Below are 20,406 nucleotides of genomic sequence, written 5' to 3'. Positions count from 1 at the left end.
GGAGAGAAAGGTGGAGAATGGCAGAGGGAAGGGTTGAATTGTGATGCAATCACAACAAAGCCTCATTGGATCCTAAAGGGAGTTCTGAAACTGGGATTAATCTTCAGAGTTGGACCTTTATTCTTCTTCATCAAACAATGAGTGGATTTGGGCTGCCCATGAGAAGGGGAGGTGACCTTGAGTGAGACTCCTCTCCTGGTGTGGGCGAATGCCAGTGAAGGACTCAACTGAGGACCTTCAGACATTAGCTGAGGCTCCTAGCATCCATTACAGTCTACCCGCTGAGTTTTTCAGATCCTTTTTTTTTTTTCAGATCAACAGCTTTATTGAAAAACGAAAGCAGAGCCCCCCCCCTTCCCGCCCCCCCCCCCCCCCCCCCCCGGTCATGGCGGCATCGGCCTCAGGCTCTGAGCATCCAGGCATCCTAAGGGTAGAAGACGAGATCAGGGATCAGGTACCAGAGTCCGGAACATGAGAGCGGCTGCAACCGGGCCCGGAGCGGCGGCACGTGTCGGGGCCTGGGTTTCACCTCCCCACACGGAGGAGCAGGCAGTGAGCTGAGACCCCGGTGGCTCTGGGCGCCGAGTCTCACCTGCGGCCACGGCCAAAGCCGCAGGTGATTTTCAACCAACGCCGAGATCCATTTGTTTCGCAGGATAAATTCTGGGAACAATTTCTCTGGAATTCTGATTGGTCCCTTTTTGGGGGAACACTTGCCTGAGAAAGGTTAGTGGGATGAATTACCAGCCCATCTCTGCAATTGATCTCAAGGCTGCAATAGATACTCTTCTTTCCTTCCTCTACTATCCTTTGCTACCCATTTCTCCCACTCTTGGCTACCATCTCTCTTGGTTTAGATTACTTGACCTGGTAATCCAGACTTCAATCCTGAGTAGTCTAAATCCCTGGTCACTATATCCATGGCTATTGCACATAACCATTTATCAATAAAATTGGCAAGGGAAAAACACAAGACATTCCAGTGGATCACCTGAGTACTACACATTATGCCTTCATTGTTTAAGGGTAGCCTTATCACTTCCGATTGATCAGGGTGCGTTGCTTCTAGCAATATGGCTACTCTTTTCCTTCTCTACTGGTTTCTTGGAATAAGGAGTCTGATGTGAGGTCTCATGAGAGTCTTGTTTGGTTTCCTGGTGAAAATATTTCCCTTCTGGGAACTAGACCACTAAACTTATGAAGTCCAGAGTTTCAAGAGTGAGTAGCATGAATTCCCCAAGTGGCCCACTTCTACTGTAGTTCATTATTTCTAGATCCATGTATTCTATTTATTGAGGGCACAGCTCAATTTGAAGGTTGCTTTCCTAGGATATATGCTGCTTGTAAAGGATATTGTCCTATTCACGTATGGAATCATCTTCTAATTTTTGTCTCACTTGTGCCTTCAAAAACCTCTTCCTTCACTCCATCAAACCAATTGTTTCTGGATGGTATGGTATGTGCGTACGTGGTAGGTCTATGGTCATATACCCACTGCCATCCCTCCTTTTCTGTAAAGTGAGTTTCTTAGTCTGGAGTAATGTTAGATGGAATTTTATGCCGATGGGTCAGACGCTCTCTAAGCCTTAGCATAGGAAGTAAGGCAAACTCATGCTTGAAATCTGTGCCCATTATGGTCAAGATGGATAACTGCCCCTTCCAGAGCAGAAGGGTTAAATGTATTTAAGTTGACACTAAGTGGCTGTTTTGATCTCCCTGAGAAATGATGCCATATCTGGACCCAGCATTCGTCTCTTACCATCACTTTAAATCTCTGTGGTTGGCTGGTTGAACATTTGGCAGCAGGAGCAGTGACTAGATCAACCTTGATGAGTGAGTGTCCATGCTAAGCCCATGCATAGTCTTCATTTCACCATCTTAACTACTCCACTATTGCACCCATTGTGTTGACAGTGGAACAGCCATTGGCCAAAACTGGCTAACCTCAACTGATTGAGTCATTCTGTCTTAATATTTATTGAGTTCTTCTTCTGGGGGACAAGTGCTGTCTTCCAAGCCTCTGACCAACTGGCCAATCCATTTTCCACTAACTGTATATAGATTTATATATATATATATATATATATATATATATATATATATATATATATATATATCTTGAAACACCTCTCTTTTTACACAATGTGGATCATCGGGTATCCCAACCACATCTCTGCTCTATGTGAGGATTTCCTCTCACAGCTGTCTTTCAGGGCCACTTCTAAGTAAGGACTCAGTTTCAGCTGGTTCCACACACACCAAGATGACCCATTTTCAGCCTGAGCCATATATACCAAGACCAGTTTTTTCCTTCAGCATTCTCACATCATAAGGGAACCCAGATGAAACCATAGGAGTGAGCCGAGGTGCAACAGTGGTAGCTGACATGGGCTACCTGCCTGTAATGGTCTTGTGCTATCGCCTCTGAACTTGCATGTGTCTGATCCCAAATGTACCACTTCCCTTAGATTTCTGGGCACACAATCACTTGATATTCTTGTTAAGTTACTTAGAAATGGCCTTATCCTTTTGGTTCTTGCTTTAAAGATTTGTTAGTGAGTGCAGGAAAAGAGTTCAACCTAGAGCTAATTACTGAGACAAAACTCTTCTGAGTACCCTACTCCATGCCTCATGAATTACAAGGTTTTCCAGTCTGGCTGCAGGGAACAAGGCCGCTTTCCTATGTCTGAGCCCCAGATATTGTTTCCTCTAGTCCTTTTGGGTGATTCTTTCCTGAGTCTTGGGTGATTTTTCTCACATCACGTGCTGATCAGTACTCAGCTGAATGGTCTAAGGGAGCCTCTGCATCCTCTCGGTACCCACTCTCTGATCTATAGTACTCTGCCCTGCAAACTCTAGCTGCCTTGTTTTCCCCAGACTCTCTTGTTTCCTCAACTAAACAAGTCTGCTGAGCTCTGCTTCAGTTTCCCCTCTTTGAGCTTGTAAGCTCTCGGGACAGTAACCTGGAGCAATCACAGAGTTCAGCTCGCTTTTCCATCCCCTCAGGGATCCCTGTCTTCCACTGCCTAATGTCTAGTATGTTGAAAACTATTGTTTCCTGTATTTCTTCCATTTATTTAGTTGTTTCATGTGGAAGCATAAATCTGGCCTGTGTCCTTGTGTATTAAGGCCAGCTCAGACCTGGTATTCAATAATCCTGTAATCATCTGGGTATTCCCTTTTCCCAGTATATGCGATTGGGCATAAGGATATGTCACAGCAAACATTTTGATTTCAATGTGAAACAAAAAACCAGTTCTGAGATATTTTGTTTGTCCGTTATGTCTATAGCCTATGCACAGAAAATCCATGTTGTATGTATGTTTATTATTTATCCCTAGAATTAGGTTACTCGTCATGTGCCCTCTGAAAGTATTTCATTTGTACATTTATTTGGACTCTAATTACCCGGGTACTTGTTATTTTGCTGCCCAATATCAATTGTCCCTTCCTAAAAGTCCTCTGAATTTTATTATTGGGATGATAGCTTCTCCATTTCATTCCTCTATCCAAGGTCACCTGATTCATGGGCGGCCAATCCCGTGCTCCCATTCTGTTCTCAGAAAATGGTCATTCCACCTGGGCAGGGACAGCCTCACCAGATCCTTCCTGCTATCATTCCTCTACGGTGGTCCTGCATCTTAGCCTCCCGTCTGGTCTTGGTGGCTCTCAGTGCTTTAGTTCGGTTCTCCAGTCTTCCATCAATTCTGAGAGTCTCCCCAATCCATCCAACTTATTTCCTTTTCCATAACATATCCAGAGGACAGTTCTATTTACATTCAATAAATGACCTATCCAGCTTTGTATTATGGTTATGTACATTTCTCTCTGCAACTAGATTGTAAGACAGTGGAGAGCATGACCCGTGATTTATTCATCTTCTTGTCTTCTAGAGGACCAAGAAGAGATGCAGATGCTAAACAAATGGTGCATTAAATTTAATCAATTATCAAATGTTTTTAGCATCTTACTTGTGAAGGATATATTATTTACATACATGAATATGTCACAGTCTTTAAGTCCAACAGAAGTCATAGAATCAACCTCACCTTGACCTATCTTGCTGAGAGAACTTTTGGATAGGAAACGTGCATTTCCTATCCGAAAGTATACAGGAATGGAGTAAAGTCCTTTGCGTACAACTGCAAAAATCTCGAGCCATTTTTGCAAAATCTAGTCTATGACCTCCCAAATCTATAAATTGCCATTAATAATATCTAACTCTCCTTTCTCATGGACACCTTTTCATGCCTGGGCATTGATCTGCTATTTTTATATTTTCTTCCAGTTAACTGTTTCTTCCTCTGAGGTCCAGGATTGAAAACTGTGCTCTGTTACTTATTTCTTTACTTATCCCCACCATATGTATGAAGATGTTTTCCAAATCTTTATCTCAGCACGTAATTTCTCAGCTCTGCTCCAGTTTTACACCTACTCTTGCCTGAGTGACATGGGCATATACGTATACTGCCACCCATCCCAGCTAAATCTGGCACAAATTGTACTTTTCACCTTTTAAACTGTCACCTTGTCATTTTTCCCATCATCATTAAAAATACCATCAGCCCCCAGACTTAGAAAGTGGGATATATCCTCTATTTTATTACTCTACTCTCACAGATCAAGTCTACGAGTCATAGTTCCCCAAAGTAAATTTTTTCTTGGACTTCCCTGGTGGCGCAGTGGTTGAGAGTCCGCCTGCCAATGCAGGGGACGCGGGTTCGTGCCCCGGTCCAGGAAGATCGCACGTGCCGCGGAGCGGCTGGGCCCGTGAGCCGTGGCTGCTGCACCTGCGCGTCTGGAACCTGTGCTCCGCAATGGGAGAGGCCACAACAGTGAGAGGCCCGCGTATTTTCCTTTAACTCTCTTCACCTATATATATGCTGACAAAAGAAACAAAATCAGACATGTTTGGAACTAATCAGTAGAGTTAATCTACAGGAAGGAATAAAATCTGATTCACACAGCCATCTCTCATTGGTATTTCTGGGAACCTAACATCTCTAGCCGTAACCCTGAATTGATTTGATTCAGGTAGGAAGGACACAGGATCAGAATGAATTTTTTTTTTTTTTATCTATGGCCATTATGGACTAGTTTAGTTTAGTTTCGATTTGTTTTGTATTTTATCCACTTAAGCATAAAAAGATGGTTGGATTCTTCTAAAGGTAATAAGATAGTCACAAGATCCTACAGGTAAAAAAAAGTACTAAGAAGGGACACAATATATTTTTGAAACCTAGATTTCTTTTTTCTTCATTTAAAAAAATTTTATAAGTGATATTGTATGATATTTGTCTTTCTCTGTCTGATTTATTTCACTTATGATAATCTCTAGGTCTATTCATGTTGCTGCAAATGACATTATCTTGTTCTTTTTATGGCTGAGTAATATTCCATTGTATATATGTACCACATCTTCTTCATCCATTCCTCTGTCAATGGACATTTAGGTTGCTTCCATGTCTTGGCTATTGTAAATAGTGCTGCAATGAATATTGCGGTGCATGTTCTTTTCAAATTATGGTTTTCTCCAGATATATGCCCAGGAGTGGTATTGCTGGATCATACGGTAGTTCTATATCTAGTTTTTTAAGGAATCTCCATACTGTTCTCCATAGTGGTTGTACCAATTTACATTCCCACCAACAGTATAGGAGAGTTCCCTTTTTCCATACCCTCTCCAGCATTTATTGTTTGTAGATTTTTTGATATGGCCATTCTGACCAGTGTGAGGTGATACCTCATTGTATCTTCATTTTGTTTGTTTGTTTCACACTGCGTGGTTTATTACTTTATATATATACATGAGTTAACTTTTTGGTTTCATTTTTTATAAACATTTATTTTTCTATCAGAACTCTTGATTATTAAGTGGAATATTCTTTTGATCTAAGGACCTACTGTATAACACAGGGAATTCTGCTCAATATTATGTAACAACCTAAATGGGAAAAGAATTTGAAAAAGAATAGATACATGTATATGTATAACTGAATCACTTTGCTGTACACCTGAGACTATCACAACATTGTTAATCAACTATACTCCAATATAAAATAAAAATTTTTAAAAAGTCATCAGTAATTCTTAAACTACAGGACATCATACCAGTAAAGATGTTTCTAGTTACCTGATGACAACTAGCTATAAAGCACTGTCTAGAGGAAAGTCAGTCACTCAAGAATGCACTGCAATCCTTCAGAATCTCCCTGTGCTTCAAGCCCTTGTGTCTAACTGCTCACTGGGCAGTTCCTTCTGTATATACTTAAGTCCTCATTTTCCATAAACCCAGTCTTGATTCCCTATTTTCTAGTCACTCAAGTGTGAAAATGTGCACTTATTTTCAAATCCTTTTCTTTCAACCCAGTAAGTTAATTTACATCCATTTTATTTCTGAAAAACATACTTTCATTCATTTTTCCCTCCATTCCATTGTTACTGCCACTAATACATTCTGATTTCATATCTCTTGCCTTGATGATTTCAGTAGACTCCTCATGGACTCCTTGATTCCAGTCTCTTCTCTTGACCAGTAACCCTCCATGTTGCCAAGAGACTTGTATTTTTAAAGGGATATCTGTTCACTTTCTTCTCTGATCCCAAAAACCTTGATGCCTCATTGCCATTATGACACAATTTAAATTTAATAGCGTGATGTTCTTTTCTCTGATCTGAAAACCATCATCAAATAAGTGTTGAACAGCATTTAATATTATTTTCCTTCTGCTATCAAGATTCTATAATATATTTGCTTGATATCCCCTTTATCTCTTACTACTCCCTATAGGTACTGCTAACTTTATGCTTTGGCTATACGAGTTCTTTCCTAAATATGCACCATGATTCCCTGTCTCCATGGCTTTGTATCACTTGTTCATTTTGATTGGAGTGTTCATTCATTCTACTCTTTTGTGTCAAAAATTCTATTTATTCTTCTTGGAAAAATTCCAATGACCATTCTTTTAAAAATTCTCCCAGGTGAACTTAGACAATTCTTCCTTCTATGTTCTTTTCACTGTTTTTCCCCCTCTTACATCAAATAAGTTTAATAATTATGTAAATGCCTATCGATGTTTCTTCTATTATATTCATATAAACTTTGCCAGGCCAGATACAGGTTATTTTATCTCTCCCTCAGCCCTTAATCCCCTGTTTAACTAGATAACTCCTGCTCATCTCCTGGGTCTCAGTATAAGTATCTCTCCATAATTCAGAGTCTCCCCTGAGTCCCTAGAAAATGTTGATCTTCCAAAAAACATTTATGGTAACATGAACTTTTCCTTAATAGCATACAATGCATGATTAATTGTTTAAAGTCTTCATTGTCAGACTGTAAGTTACCTACTTCACTGCAGTATTCCCTGTAATCAACCTAATGTTTGGCATATAAAAATAATTCAATAAATATATTTTCAGTGAATGAAACTAACTCTGTTTGGTTCACTTTTATAACTACAACAGGACCAAGCTTTATGCATTTGATAGATTTAGCATTTGACAAATGCATGTCATGTAATGCAATTGGATTTATTGTCAAGAAGTCATATATAGACTGATCAGTAAATGTTCCTTAGATGAGTGAGGAAATGAATTAATGAATACAGGCAGTCATATGGTATAACTGAAAGAATATTAGATAGAGAATTAGAAGGTCTTGGAGTGGTGGTACCACTGTCTTATTGCATGGTTTTGAGCAATTTACCCAACCACTCTTCGTTTGAATAACAAATCCTATACTACCTACTGGTAAAATGAAGTAAAACACAAATGTAAGGAGTTTTCATGATACTATAGTTCCTAGGTTAAAAGGAAATGAATATGGAAAATGGCCCTTTAGACTATTCCATTCTTCTCTATGCTAGGGAGAATGCTTTTTCCAGCTGTGTTGAAAAAGAAGATTGCATTCAGCGGGTTGGAATATCTTTCTTCAAAGAAGTGCAAATCACCTGCAAGATATAACTTTCTTCATCACAAATATGAGCCTTAGGTTCCTTCAACACAAGTATCCCCATCCCCAAATATTGAAGATTTTAAACTAAAGGTTTAAATAGAGGTTTTTAGTCTCACACCAGAGCTGTGACCTTGCTCTGTATATTCCTTACCCTAACAGTTTATATATTTCTTAACCTAAGAGTCCATATATCTTATATATAATTCATATATCAAATTCTATGAACTCTTCTAAGAGTTCAAGGATTTAGGAACTTCCTGAAATTCTAGGAAAAGTGTTGTGTGTATTTATATTTGGGGGGTGTATTTAGCACAGTTTAAGAAATCAGGTTCTCAAATGTGTCAAAAGTTAAAAATCACTGGTATATAATTAAATGAGAAAATGTCCAAGAACCTGGAGAAGAAGAAACATTGAAGGTGAGCTTAACAATAGCAACAAATATAAAATCAGAGAATTTTGCAGAGACGTAGAAGTAGAGGCAAGAAAACCCAGTCCTGCACTCAGGCCATATTGACTCAATTTACAACTTCTAATAATCTCTGTGATTTGATTTCCTAGCCCAGAGGAAATCAGAAGAACCAAATTAGAAGAGTAGTGTTTCAAAGAATATGGCTTGGTATTGGCTCTTCAGAGTTCATTTTTTCCTACCTAAGCATTTTATGCTCTTTGTATATCTAGTTTCAACTGGTATTTTAATTTCACATTTACAAAACTTATTGTTTTTTTTTTAAATTTTATTTATTTATTTATTTATTTTTGGCAGTGTTGGGTCTTCATTGCTGCACGCAGGCTTTCTCTAGTTGCAGCGAGCAGGGGCCACTCTTCGCCGCAGTGCACGGGCCTCTCACTGTGGTGGCCTCTCCTGTTGTGGAGCACGGGCTCTAGAGCGCAGGCTCAGCAGTTGTGGCACACAGGCTCAGTTGCTCCGCGGCATGTGGGATCTTCCCAGACCAGGGCTCGAACCCGCGTCCCCTGCACTAGCAGGCTGATTCCCAACCACTGTGCCACGAGGGAAGCCCTACAAAACTTATTGTTTTTAACACTTGTTCTTCTTCAGAGACATGTATATTGGATTTTTTTAGCTATTTTCTATTTCTCTTATAATTACTCTAGTGTTGCAGTTGAAAGTTTGAAACTCATTGCTTTTTAGTTGGTTTTGTTCTTATAATTTTTCTTTTGATATTCTTTTTTAAAAATTGAGATATATTAGTTTCAGGTGTACAACATAATGACTCAATATTTGTAAATATCATGAAATGATCACCACAATAAATTTAGTTAACATCCATCACCACATGTAGTTACAAATCTTTTTCTTCCTATAACATTCTTAAATGGCACTCTTCTTCCCTCCCCCACGTCCCTTAGCTCAGTTAGGACGTGGAGTAGTGGTAGTCAATGAGTAAATGCCTAGGATAGCCTGCATAATACCTAGTCAACATGACGTGGTTGAGTTTTTTCCTATTGATTTCTGCTTCCTGGTTGTGATGGAGCAAATAATGATTCTCTCAAGGACAAAAGGGGGAAAACCAAAAATAGAGCCTAAAAATGATTCAGCATCTTAACTTCCACTTTTGCTTTTGTTGCCCCACACTTTATATTGTCACCCCTATACTATAACTTCACCCGTAAATTTCTCTCTCTCTCTCTCACACACACACACACACACACACACACACACACACACACACTATAATAATCAGGGTTCTCCAGAGAAACAGAATGAGAGAGAGAGACAGAGGAATAAGGAATTGGCTCTCATGATTATGGAGGCTGACTAGACCCAAGGTCTGAAGGGAGAATTGGTGAGCTGAAGACCCAGAAGAGTTGATGGTGTAGTTCCAGCCTTAATCTGAGAACCAAGAGAATGGTTGGTCTAGCCCTAGTTTGAGAACCAGCAGTCCTGAAATCCAGGAAAAGCTGATGTTTCAGTTCGAACCCAAAGGAAGGAAAAAGCTGATGTCTGAGTCTGAAGGCAGTCAGGTAGGATGAATTCTCTCTCACACAGGGAAGGATCAGTCTTTCTGTTCTATTCAGTCCTTTAAATGATTGGATGAAGCCCACCCACATTAGGCAGGGAAATCTTCTTTACTTAGTCTACAGATTTTTTTTTGAATTTCATTTTATTTTTTTATACAGCTGGTTCTCATTAGTTATCTATTTTATACATATTAGTATATATATGTCAATCCCAAACTCCCAATTCATCCAACCACCACCACCACTGCCACTCCCCCCCATTCTCCCCACTTGGTGTCTATATGTTTGCTCTCTACATCTGTGTCTCTATTTCGGCCTTACAAACCAGTTCATCTGTACCATTTTTCTAGATTCCACATATATGCGTTAATATACGATATTTGTTTTTCTCTTTCTGACTTACTTCACTATATGACAGTCTCTAGGTCCATCCACGTCTCTACAAAGAACTCAGTTTCGTTCCCCTTTATGGCTGAGTAATATTCCATTGTATATATGTACTCCAACTTCTTTATCCATTCGTCTGTCGATGGACATTTAGGTTGCATCCATGACCTGGCTATTGTAAATAGTGCTGCAATGAACATTGGGGTGCAGGTGTCTTTTTGAATTATTGTTTTCTCTGGGTATATGCCCAGTAGTGGGATTGCTGTGTCATATGGTAATTGTATTTTTAGTTTTTTAAGGAACTTCCATACTGTTCTCCATAGGGGCTGTATCAATTTACATTCCTACCAACAGTGCAAAAGGGTTCCCTTTTCTCCACATCCTCTCCAGCATTTGTTGCTTGTAGATTTTCTGATGATGCCCACTCTAACTGGTGTGAGATGATACCTCTTTGTAGTTTTGATTTGCATTTCTCTAATAATTAGTGATGTTGAGCAGCTTTTCACGTGCCTCTTGGCCATCTGTATGTCTTCTTTGGAGAAATGTCTATTTAGGTCTTCTGCCCTTTTTTTTTCTTTTTGCGGTACACTGGCCTCTCACTGCTATGGCCTCTCCTGATGCGCAGGCTCAGCAGCCATGGCTCACAGGCCCAGCCGCTCTGCGGCATGTGGGATCTTCCCGGACCAGGGCACGAACCCGTGTCCCCTGCATCGGCAGGTGGACTCTCAACCACTGCGCCACCAGGGAAGCCCTGCCACTGGTAATTTGATAGGGATTGCATTGGATCTGTAGATTGCTTTGGATAATATAGTCATTTTCACAATATTGATTCTTCCAACCCAAGAACATGGTATATCTTTCCATTTGTTTGTGTCATCTTTGATTTCTTTCATCAGTGTCTCATAGTTTTTCTGAGTACAGATCTTTTGCCTCCTTAGGTAGGTTTATTCCTAGGTATTTTATTCTTTTTGTTGCAATGGTGAATGGGATTGTTTCTTTAATTTCTCTTTCTGATCTTTTGTTGTTAGTGTATAGGAATGCAAGAGATTTCTGTGCATTAATTTTGTATCCTGAAACTTTTTCAAGTTCATTGATTAGCTCTAGTAGTTTTCTGGTGGCATCTTTAGGATTCTCTATGTTTAGTATCATGTCACCTGCAAACAGTGACAGTTTTACTTCTTTTCCAATTTGTATTCCTTTTATTTCTTTTTCTTCTCTGATTGCCATGGCTAGGACTTCCATAACTATGTTGAATAATAATGGCGAGAATGGGCATCCTTGTCTTGTTCCTGATCTTTGAGGAAATGTTTTCAGTTTTTCACCATCGAGAATGATGTCTGCTGTGGGTTTGTTGTATATGGCCTTTATTATGTTGAGGTAGCTTCCTTCTATGCTCACTTTCTGAAGAGTTTTTATCATAAATTGGTGTGGAATTTTGTCAAAAGCCTTTTCTGCATCTATTGAGATGGTCATATGGTTTTTATTCTTCAATTTGTTAATATGGTGTATCACACTGATTGATTTGTGTATATTGAAGAATCCTTGTGTCCTTGGGACAGATTTAAATGTTAATCTTATTTTAAAAAATACCTTCACAGAGCTTCCCTGGTGGTGCAGTGGTTGAGAGTCCACCTGCCGATTCAGGGGACACGGGTTCATGCCCCGGTCCGGGAAGATCCCACATGCCGTGGAGCGGCTGGGCTGGTGAGCCGTGGCCACTGAACCTGTGCGTCCGGAGCCTGTGCTCCACAACAGGAGAGCCTGCAACAGTGAGAGGTCTGCGTACCGCAAAAAAAAAAAAAAAAAAAAAAAAGGAAAACAAACCTGTGACTCAGTCAAGCTGACACACAAAATTAACCATCAAACATCTCCCCCACCCAATTTAAGGCAGGCTTCAATGTCCCCAAGGCTTTCTGTTAGTTTTTATATTGATTTCTTATGTCTATTCTTCTTTCTTTTCTGAAATCTGCAGGGATAACTTTGGTAGAGGAAGCCAGTAGCGCATGCTAATTTTCCATATTGTCAGGAATCTCCTATTCACAATTCCTAAATTATTTATATTATCACCAGTACTTTTTTCCCTTTATCAGAGAAAATTGCTTCTCTTTTTCAAAACTAACTTCTACTGTTTCCATCTCTTTCCCCAGTTACCATTATATTGTCCATTTCACCAACCCATTAGGGAGCTGTACTTTGTATGTATGCATGCATATATATATATATATATATATATATGTGTGTGTGTGTGTGTGTATATATATATATATATACACACACATATATATATATAAGCATGTATTTATTTCTACTCTATCTAGACCAATAAGAATATTCCTCATATAGGCACACCCAAAATGTTCATTGAATGAACAGATAAGTGAATGGATAATGAATGGATGAATGAAATTATCATCAAGTACAAATCTTTAATGTAAAAATCATGAAACGTTATGCAAATGAGAAAGAAATGCATATTATGAATGGTGGTAGAAAGTCATATAGTTGAGCTGTGAAGAATTATAAAATACTTTCTAGTTTTAAAACACAGGATTAGACAATGGAAATCGCTGGTTCTTGTGATCACTTGTTATGTCTTATTATAGTTCCAAGTTATTCCCATTTATTTTATTTCAGTCCGTGTGTGTGTGTGTGTGTGTGTGTGTGTGTGTGTGTGTGTGTGTTTCTGTTCAATTTTTAACATGCTTCAACTAAATTTGGCTTGTGTCTATATGCTGGATACTAGGAAAGACTCTTACAGAATTATTCCATGGCTTGTTCAGTCCCTAGGTAATACAAAGATTCATTGTCACCTTAATTGAACAGCCATTCTTCTTTTTTACTTTTTCTTTTTTCTCCCACCTCCTATATTTTCCATCTATTCTTCTTTTTTCTTTTAGTAGGTAAGAGTGGGAGTTCTGAATTATTTTTGGAGCATTCAGTTCTCCTTGGGGAATTAGCCAGTATGCTTGACTTCCACGAACTCTTATAGTAAAACGATTTGACAGAAGGTAAATTTAACCCCACTTTGGTAGCTTCAGTATGTGGTTTCCTCAACAGCAAAGATCACATTTGATATTAGTTTGTTTAGAAAACAATTTTTTTATGAAATTGACAGAACATAAGCAATGAAAGTTAGAATATAAGTGATATTTTTAGTTAGCTTAACCCTGCAGATTTATATAACTCTTGTATTGTTTATTTTTAAATTCATCTGAGATCCTCTTTTAAATAAATCTAACAGAAGGCTGTCCATCTCTTAACTAAGAAGTTCACTTTTTTAAAAGTTCAGCTCATATTTATTGAGCACCTAGCATATGCCAATGTGCCAGGCACTATTCTAGGACCAGGGGATACAGCTGACATCATAAATTTTCACAACATAGTCTTGTTATTCATTAATTTTGTTCTGATTTTATTTCTTTGTCCCAATTAAATGTACAAATTAAGAGTAACTTCCACCCTGAATTTTATTGTATTCTAAATTTGATTTTCTTCAATTCATAGCTAAATGTCCAATCCAAAAATGGGCAGAAGACCTAAATAGACATTTCTCCAAAGAAGACATACAGATGGCCAAGAAGCACATGAAAAGCTGCTCAACATCACTAATTATTAGAGAAATGCAAATCAAAACTACAATGAGATATCACCTCACACCAGTTAGAGTGGGCATCATCAGAAAATCTACAAGCAACAAATGCTGCAGAGGGTGTGGAGAAAAGGGAACCCTCTTGCACTGTTGGTGGGAATGTAAATTGATACAGCCACTATGGAGAACAGTATGGAGGTTCCTTAAAGAACTAAAAATAGAATTACCATATGACCCAGCAATCCCACTACTGGGCATATACCCTGAGAAAACCACAATTCAAAAAGACACCTGCACCCCAGTGTTCATTGCAGCACTATTTACAATAGCCAGGTCATGGAAGCAACCTAAATGCCCATCAACAGACGAATGGATAAAGAAGATGTAGTACATATATACAGCGGAATATTACTGAGCCATAAAAAGGATCGAAATTGGGTCATTTGTTGAGACATGGATGGATCTAGAGACTGTCATACGGAGTGAAGTAAGTCAGAAAGAGAAAAACTAATATCGTATATTAACGCATATATGTGGAACCTAGAAAATAGTACAGATGAACTGGTTTGCAGGGCAGAAATTGAGACACAGGTGTAGAGAACAAACATATGGACACTAAGGGGGGGAAGCGGCGGTGTGGTGGTGGTGGTGGTGGGATGAACGGGCGATTGGTATTGACATGTATACACTGATGTGTATAAAATGGATGACTAGTAAGAACCTGCTTTTTAAAAAAATAAATAAAATTAAATTAGAAAAAAAAAGAATAGACATTAGCCCCTCACAGATGTATTTATTCATGAGTTTTATCAGAGGGTTACTTGTTGGTAGTTTATCACAGAGAAAGTGAAAAACCCAGATTAAATATCTTAAAGTATCCCTGATTGCCTTTCCGGAAGGACCCAGTTGCCTTCCCAGCATTCACATTGTTTTAAAACTATTTGGCATGCCTGGGCTTACTTATGTGGTACAGTAAAATTTTTTTTAAAAAAAGCTTTTGCCTGCTCTTGGAAGACAATACTATGCTAAATATAGTACAATGCTTCTCAGCTCATAAAATCTGCTACATAGCACAAACTTTAAGACATCCTCAAAAGAAATACGGCAAGAGACGTACATTGTCTGCGTTAGTCAAAACTGCCATTTTCCTTACGGAATTTTCCTGAAGTGGCTGGACATCAGCCTTCCACATACTGGCTGGGATTAAAGTGATTTTTCTATAAAAGGAGAGGAAGACAAAAGAAAAAGCAAAATGTGGATCCTTAGCCCCTGGCATAAAATTACATTGACGATGGGGGAGTAACTTTCTTCCTTCAAAGAACAATGTTTGATATTTGAACTAGACTGGTGATGAAGCTTGTAACTTGGGAGATAAATCAGTTTCAAATTTAGAAAAGAATTTTCAGAAATTGCTTAGCAGGGTACTTTTAGGGGTTAACATATGAACGGAGGTTACATGGTTCCTGGTCTGTCTGTCCTGTGTTTGTTGGACAGAGATAATAAGGCCTGTTCCCCATGGTAGCACATACAAAGAAATTTAAATTCTGTCATAATTATTCATTCTAAATTCTGTGACATTTCAGTATCGAGGAAATGTTCAAATTGTGTCTAGTTTCTGCCTCCCTTCCCTCTTTATGTTGATTTCTACATCCCCTCCTATTTATCTCTTTTGTGCATCACATATATTTCACTATGAACTCAATTTTGCGGGTGAAAGGCCACAACTAACGGTTTGCATGCCTTATCTCTGCCTTAGAGAGTGGTAACTCACAAATGAGCCAGCTGCACCTACTGTACATAAAACAGCAACATCACTTTGATCTCTCCCTTAATGTGCTAGGTTTAGATTACTCTGTGAGCAAAAGGGGTGAAAGGTGGTGGGAAACTATTTTAACTAAGTACTGGGGGCAGTGTTTATTCATGGTGCAGATTTTTAATGGGAAAGATGGAACATGAAAGCTTGTCAAATGTACTGCTCAGAGAGTCTGACAACACAGAATATTTTTATAGATGAAAGGTGAGGAATCTCCACCTTCTCAGTGTAACATAAATTGTGTGGAAAAAAGTAAGACATAAAAAAGCCAGATAGAAAACTATCTATATTCCCTTATGACTGCATGAAATCCTGCCACAAAACCAGAGGGCTATTTCAGAGTTGCATTTGTCTGGTGCAAAGAGGGACATGGTGAACATTAAAAATATACACTTTGAGAAAGATTCTCATTACATTTATAATTAATGTAATATTGTTTTAGCAAGAACTAGGTATGTTTAGTAAGAACTATTCCAATGTCGTGGCAAGGTAGAAACCCAGAAATATCCAAGGATAATATTCTCCACAATTGGAAGAGTGAATTTATCTTGCCCCTCCAATCAGACTATAAGTCCAATTATGTTTAATTCAGAAATAGCTTGAAATTCTGCCTTTGCCTTTGATGAGACCCTCATCTTTCCTTTCTTGGCTCACCACAGCCTTGCCCTAAAGCAGATTCTCAATCTTTCTTTCTCAAATACTGATGGTACCTAGTATACTGTTGCTGGTTACGGTGGCCTCCTATGAGAGTGTTTCTCAGGTAGAGGGGTGGAAAGTGCAGGAGGTGCATGGGAATCTCTGGAGTAAACTGTGCATTATAAAGAAACTTCCAAGATGGTTTTGACATGCCCACAATTTTCTAACTCATGCCTAGGAGTCATTAGTGTTAAATTATTGAACCCTTTGTAATCTGGCTATAATGCATTTCATTAATTACATCAGCAATTATGAACTCCATATTTTTAGAATCTCACCTTATATATATATTCTCTCTTGGGAATATCAAACTCCTACCCTATTTTCTCTCTCCCCAGCACATTTCTGTTTCCTTTGAAATTCCAAGCTCGAAATTGGTCCTTGAGTGAAGACTTCTCCATCGGTCCCCCGAAGACTTAGTTGTTCCTGTCCTAGATATTTCCACAGCAACATGATAATGACTCTTAAAATGAATTATTCTATTCTAATGTGTCTGTTAAAATAACTGTCTTCTCAACTCTACCACCAGATTGTGGGCCAGGATATTTATTCATCTTTTAAGCCCTAACTTTAAATACAGTGGCAGCTACATTACAGGTGATGAATAAATGATTACTTGTACATGTGTGTACTTTTCATTTATTTATTGATAAATTATTTATCTGTGTATATAGATATGGTAACATATACAAAGCTTAAGTGCAGAGGTCAATAATTTTTATATTATATACCTCCATGTAAGTACTACTCAGATGAAGGCACAGAACATTTCCAACGTCCCAAAAGATTCCCTCCTGCCCCTTCCTAGTCAACACCTTCTCTGCACAACCAGTTCTATTCTAACTTATGCAGTAAATTAATTTTGCTGATCTACAGCTACATATGGACTCTATAAATTGAATCACTTAGTGTTTACTTTTTTGGAGTCTGACTTCTTTCATTAGACATGTTCTTGAGACTCAACCATGCTGTTACATGTTCATTTTTTTGTATTATGGTGTAGAATTCCATTGCATAAATATGTCATGAATTTTTTCACTCTCTTCTTCATGAACATATGAACTATTTATAGTTTTTCATTCTTATGAACAAAGTTACTATTAATATTTTTGTACCTATTATTTCATGTGGAAATTTACACTTTTTTTTTTTAGTATATACCTAGGCATTAGATTGGTGGGTCATTTGATAGGTACAGGATTAGCTTTATAATATATTATTACTTCCTAAAAATGGCTGGGTCAATTTATACACTCCAAAGTTAAATATAAGAGTCCCAGTTGCTCCATATCCAACAGTTAATATTGTTAGTCATTGATTTTAGCCATTCTGGTGGTAATATAGTGGTGTCTCCTTGTAGATAGAGTTTACATTTATGTCCTTAATGACCAATGATGATGAGCAAGTTTTTATATACTTATTGGCCATTTGAATATCATCTTTTGTAAACTGCCTCTTCAATTCTTTTGCACATTTTTAGTTGGGCTGTTTGTCTTTTTTCTATTGATTTTTTAGAGTTCTCTGTATATCTGGATGCAATTCCTTTATCAGAGGTATGGCAAATATATTTTCTCAGATGTGGTTTGCCTTTCTTTTTTTTTTTTTTTTTTGCGGTATGCGGGCCTCTCACCACTGTGGCCTCTCCTGTTGTGGAGCACAGGCCCCGGATGCGCAGGCTCAGCGGCCATGGCTCACGGGCCCAGCCGGTCTGCCTCATGTGGGATCTTCCCAGACCGGGGCACGAACCCGGATCCCCTGCATCGGCAGGCGGACTCTCAACCACTGCACCACCAGAGAAGCCCTGTTTGCCTTTCTTTTGATGAACAGAAGTTCTTAACTGAATCAAATTTATTATTTTTCCTTTATCTATTGGTCCTTTTCATGTTCTTTTAAGAAAACTCTATCTCATCCAAGTTCATGAAGATATTGTTTTGTCTTCTTACAGAAACTTGATTGTTTAATTTTCAAATTGAGGTCTAATATCCACCTCAAATTAATTTTTCTGTAAGGTGTGTGGAAAGGTTCAAGGTTTGTTTATATCCCATAGAGATATGCAATTGCTGCAGAACCGTTTATTGAAAAGATCATCTTTACTCCCACTAGCTTGTATTGGTAACTTTGTAGTAAATTGGGCAACCATATATGTGTTGGTTTACTTTTGGATTGTCTATTCTAAACCATCAGTAAGTTTGTCTTAATTACTGTATTTTAAAATCTGGTAGAGCAAGTCTTCTAACTTTGAACTTTATTAAGATTATCTTGAATATTCTAGGTCCCTAGTTTTTCATGTAAATTTTAGAATCAAGTTTTCAATTCCCACCTCCCCAACAAAGTTCTAAGTTTCATTGGAATAATATTGAATCAATAGATTTTAATTTGGATAAAAATACTTGAGAATATATAGAACTATTTAGATTTTCTATTTCTTCTTGTGTCAGTTTTGATAATTTGTGTTTTTCAAGGGTTTGTTTCCATTTCATTGACTTAAAAAAAAAATCATGAATGGAAGTTTCTTTAAAAGTTACTTTATCCCATTTTAATGTCTTTGCAATGTATAGTTTCTTCCTTTTTTCACTTTAGACAGTGATAATTTATGTTTTTTACTCTCACTCCCTTTTTTTGTCCATCTTACTAGTAGTTAATGAATTGCATTAATCTTTTCGGAGTACCAACTTTTGGCTTTGTTGATTGTCTCCATTGTATGCCTCTATTGTCTGCTGTTAATTATTTTCTTCCTTCTACTTTCTACTACAATTTAGTTTACTGTTCTTTTTCTAAATTTTTGAGGTAGAAGCTTAAATTATTGATTTTAGACAATTCTTTTCTGATACATGCATATAATTCTTGGTAAGCCTGCTTTAGCTGTATCCCATAAATTTTGACATGTTGTATTTTTATTATCATTTAGCTCAAAATATTTTCTAATTTATCTCGTGATTTATTCTTTGAATCAAGGCTTATGTAGAAGTGTGTTGCTTAATTTCTAAATATTTAGGGTTTTTTAGTCATCTATCTGTTATTCAGTTCTAATTTAATACTTAAATGATTAGACTATGATTTAAATCCTTAGGAATTTTTCAAGGCTTATTTTAAGGACAGATTATGGTCTATTTTGGTAAATGTGTTATATGCACTAGAAAAGAATATGCATTTTGTGGTTGTTGCATATAATATTCTATATATATTAATTAGATAAATTTGGTTTTGTCAGTTCTTAGAATCTTATTGAAATGACCATACCCAAGGTCATTTAGATTTTCTCTTATGTTATATTTCAGGATTTTTACACTTAAGTCTATGATTCATTTTGAGTTAATTTTTATGAAGGGTATAAGATCTGTATCTAGATTCTCTCTTTCTTTCTTTCTTCCTGTCTTTTTTTTTCTTTTTGCATGTGAACATCCAGCTGTTACAGCACCATATGTTGGAAAGACATTCTTTTTTTCCATTGAAGTGCCTTTTTGAAGTGCCTTTTTCCTTTGCTTAGTCATTTGTTTGGTGCTGCCTGGAAAGAACATGGCCTTGGCTCAAAAGCTGAGTTGCTTCCTTAAAGCTTCCTTAAAGCTGTCAGCTAACTATACTCAACACAACTGAATGGCAAGTCCTCCTTGAAGGGAGATCAGAGAGGAACAACTCCATGACTATCAAATTTTTGGTTTAAGGGTCTCAGGCATCCCCAGCAAGGGTCCTAATATTGGCATAACAGAACTGACTTAGTTGAGCACTCTACACTCCTTTCCAGCAGTTGCTCTCAGCTAGGCATCCTGGAAGCTCCCTCAGTGCATGGTTGGTCCAGGAGTTATCCAAGGTCCTGATAGGTGATTGTGGTGCTCACTCACAGGCCTCTCTTTCATGGGTTGTAGCCTTGCCTCCGTTACTGTCGAATACTTACAAGCAGTTCCCGTATACATTATTTTCCCTTATAAATTTTTTTCTAGGTTTTCTATTTGTTTATGGTAGGAATTTAATTAAAAGACTAGGTACTCT

At 37.9% G+C, this 20,406-nt stretch overlaps 1 non-coding gene across 1 annotated transcript; it reads right to left on the bottom strand.

The window, feature by feature from the left end:
* Positions 1 to 506: 506 nt before the first annotated feature.
* On the bottom strand, positions 507 to 632 carry LOC116761425. Its single transcript, XR_004351992.1, has one exon. It is a non-coding gene; the product is annotated as a small nucleolar RNA ACA64 (small nucleolar RNA).
* Positions 633 to 20,406: the final 19,774 nt, after the last annotated feature.

Source organism: Phocoena sinus, chromosome 10 (genome assembly GCF_008692025.1).
Source record: "Phocoena sinus isolate mPhoSin1 chromosome 10, mPhoSin1.pri, whole genome shotgun sequence".
In the NCBI taxonomy this organism is placed as follows: domain Eukaryota; kingdom Metazoa; phylum Chordata; class Mammalia; order Artiodactyla; family Phocoenidae; genus Phocoena; species Phocoena sinus.
This window is presented reverse-complemented; position numbering and strand designations above follow the sequence as displayed.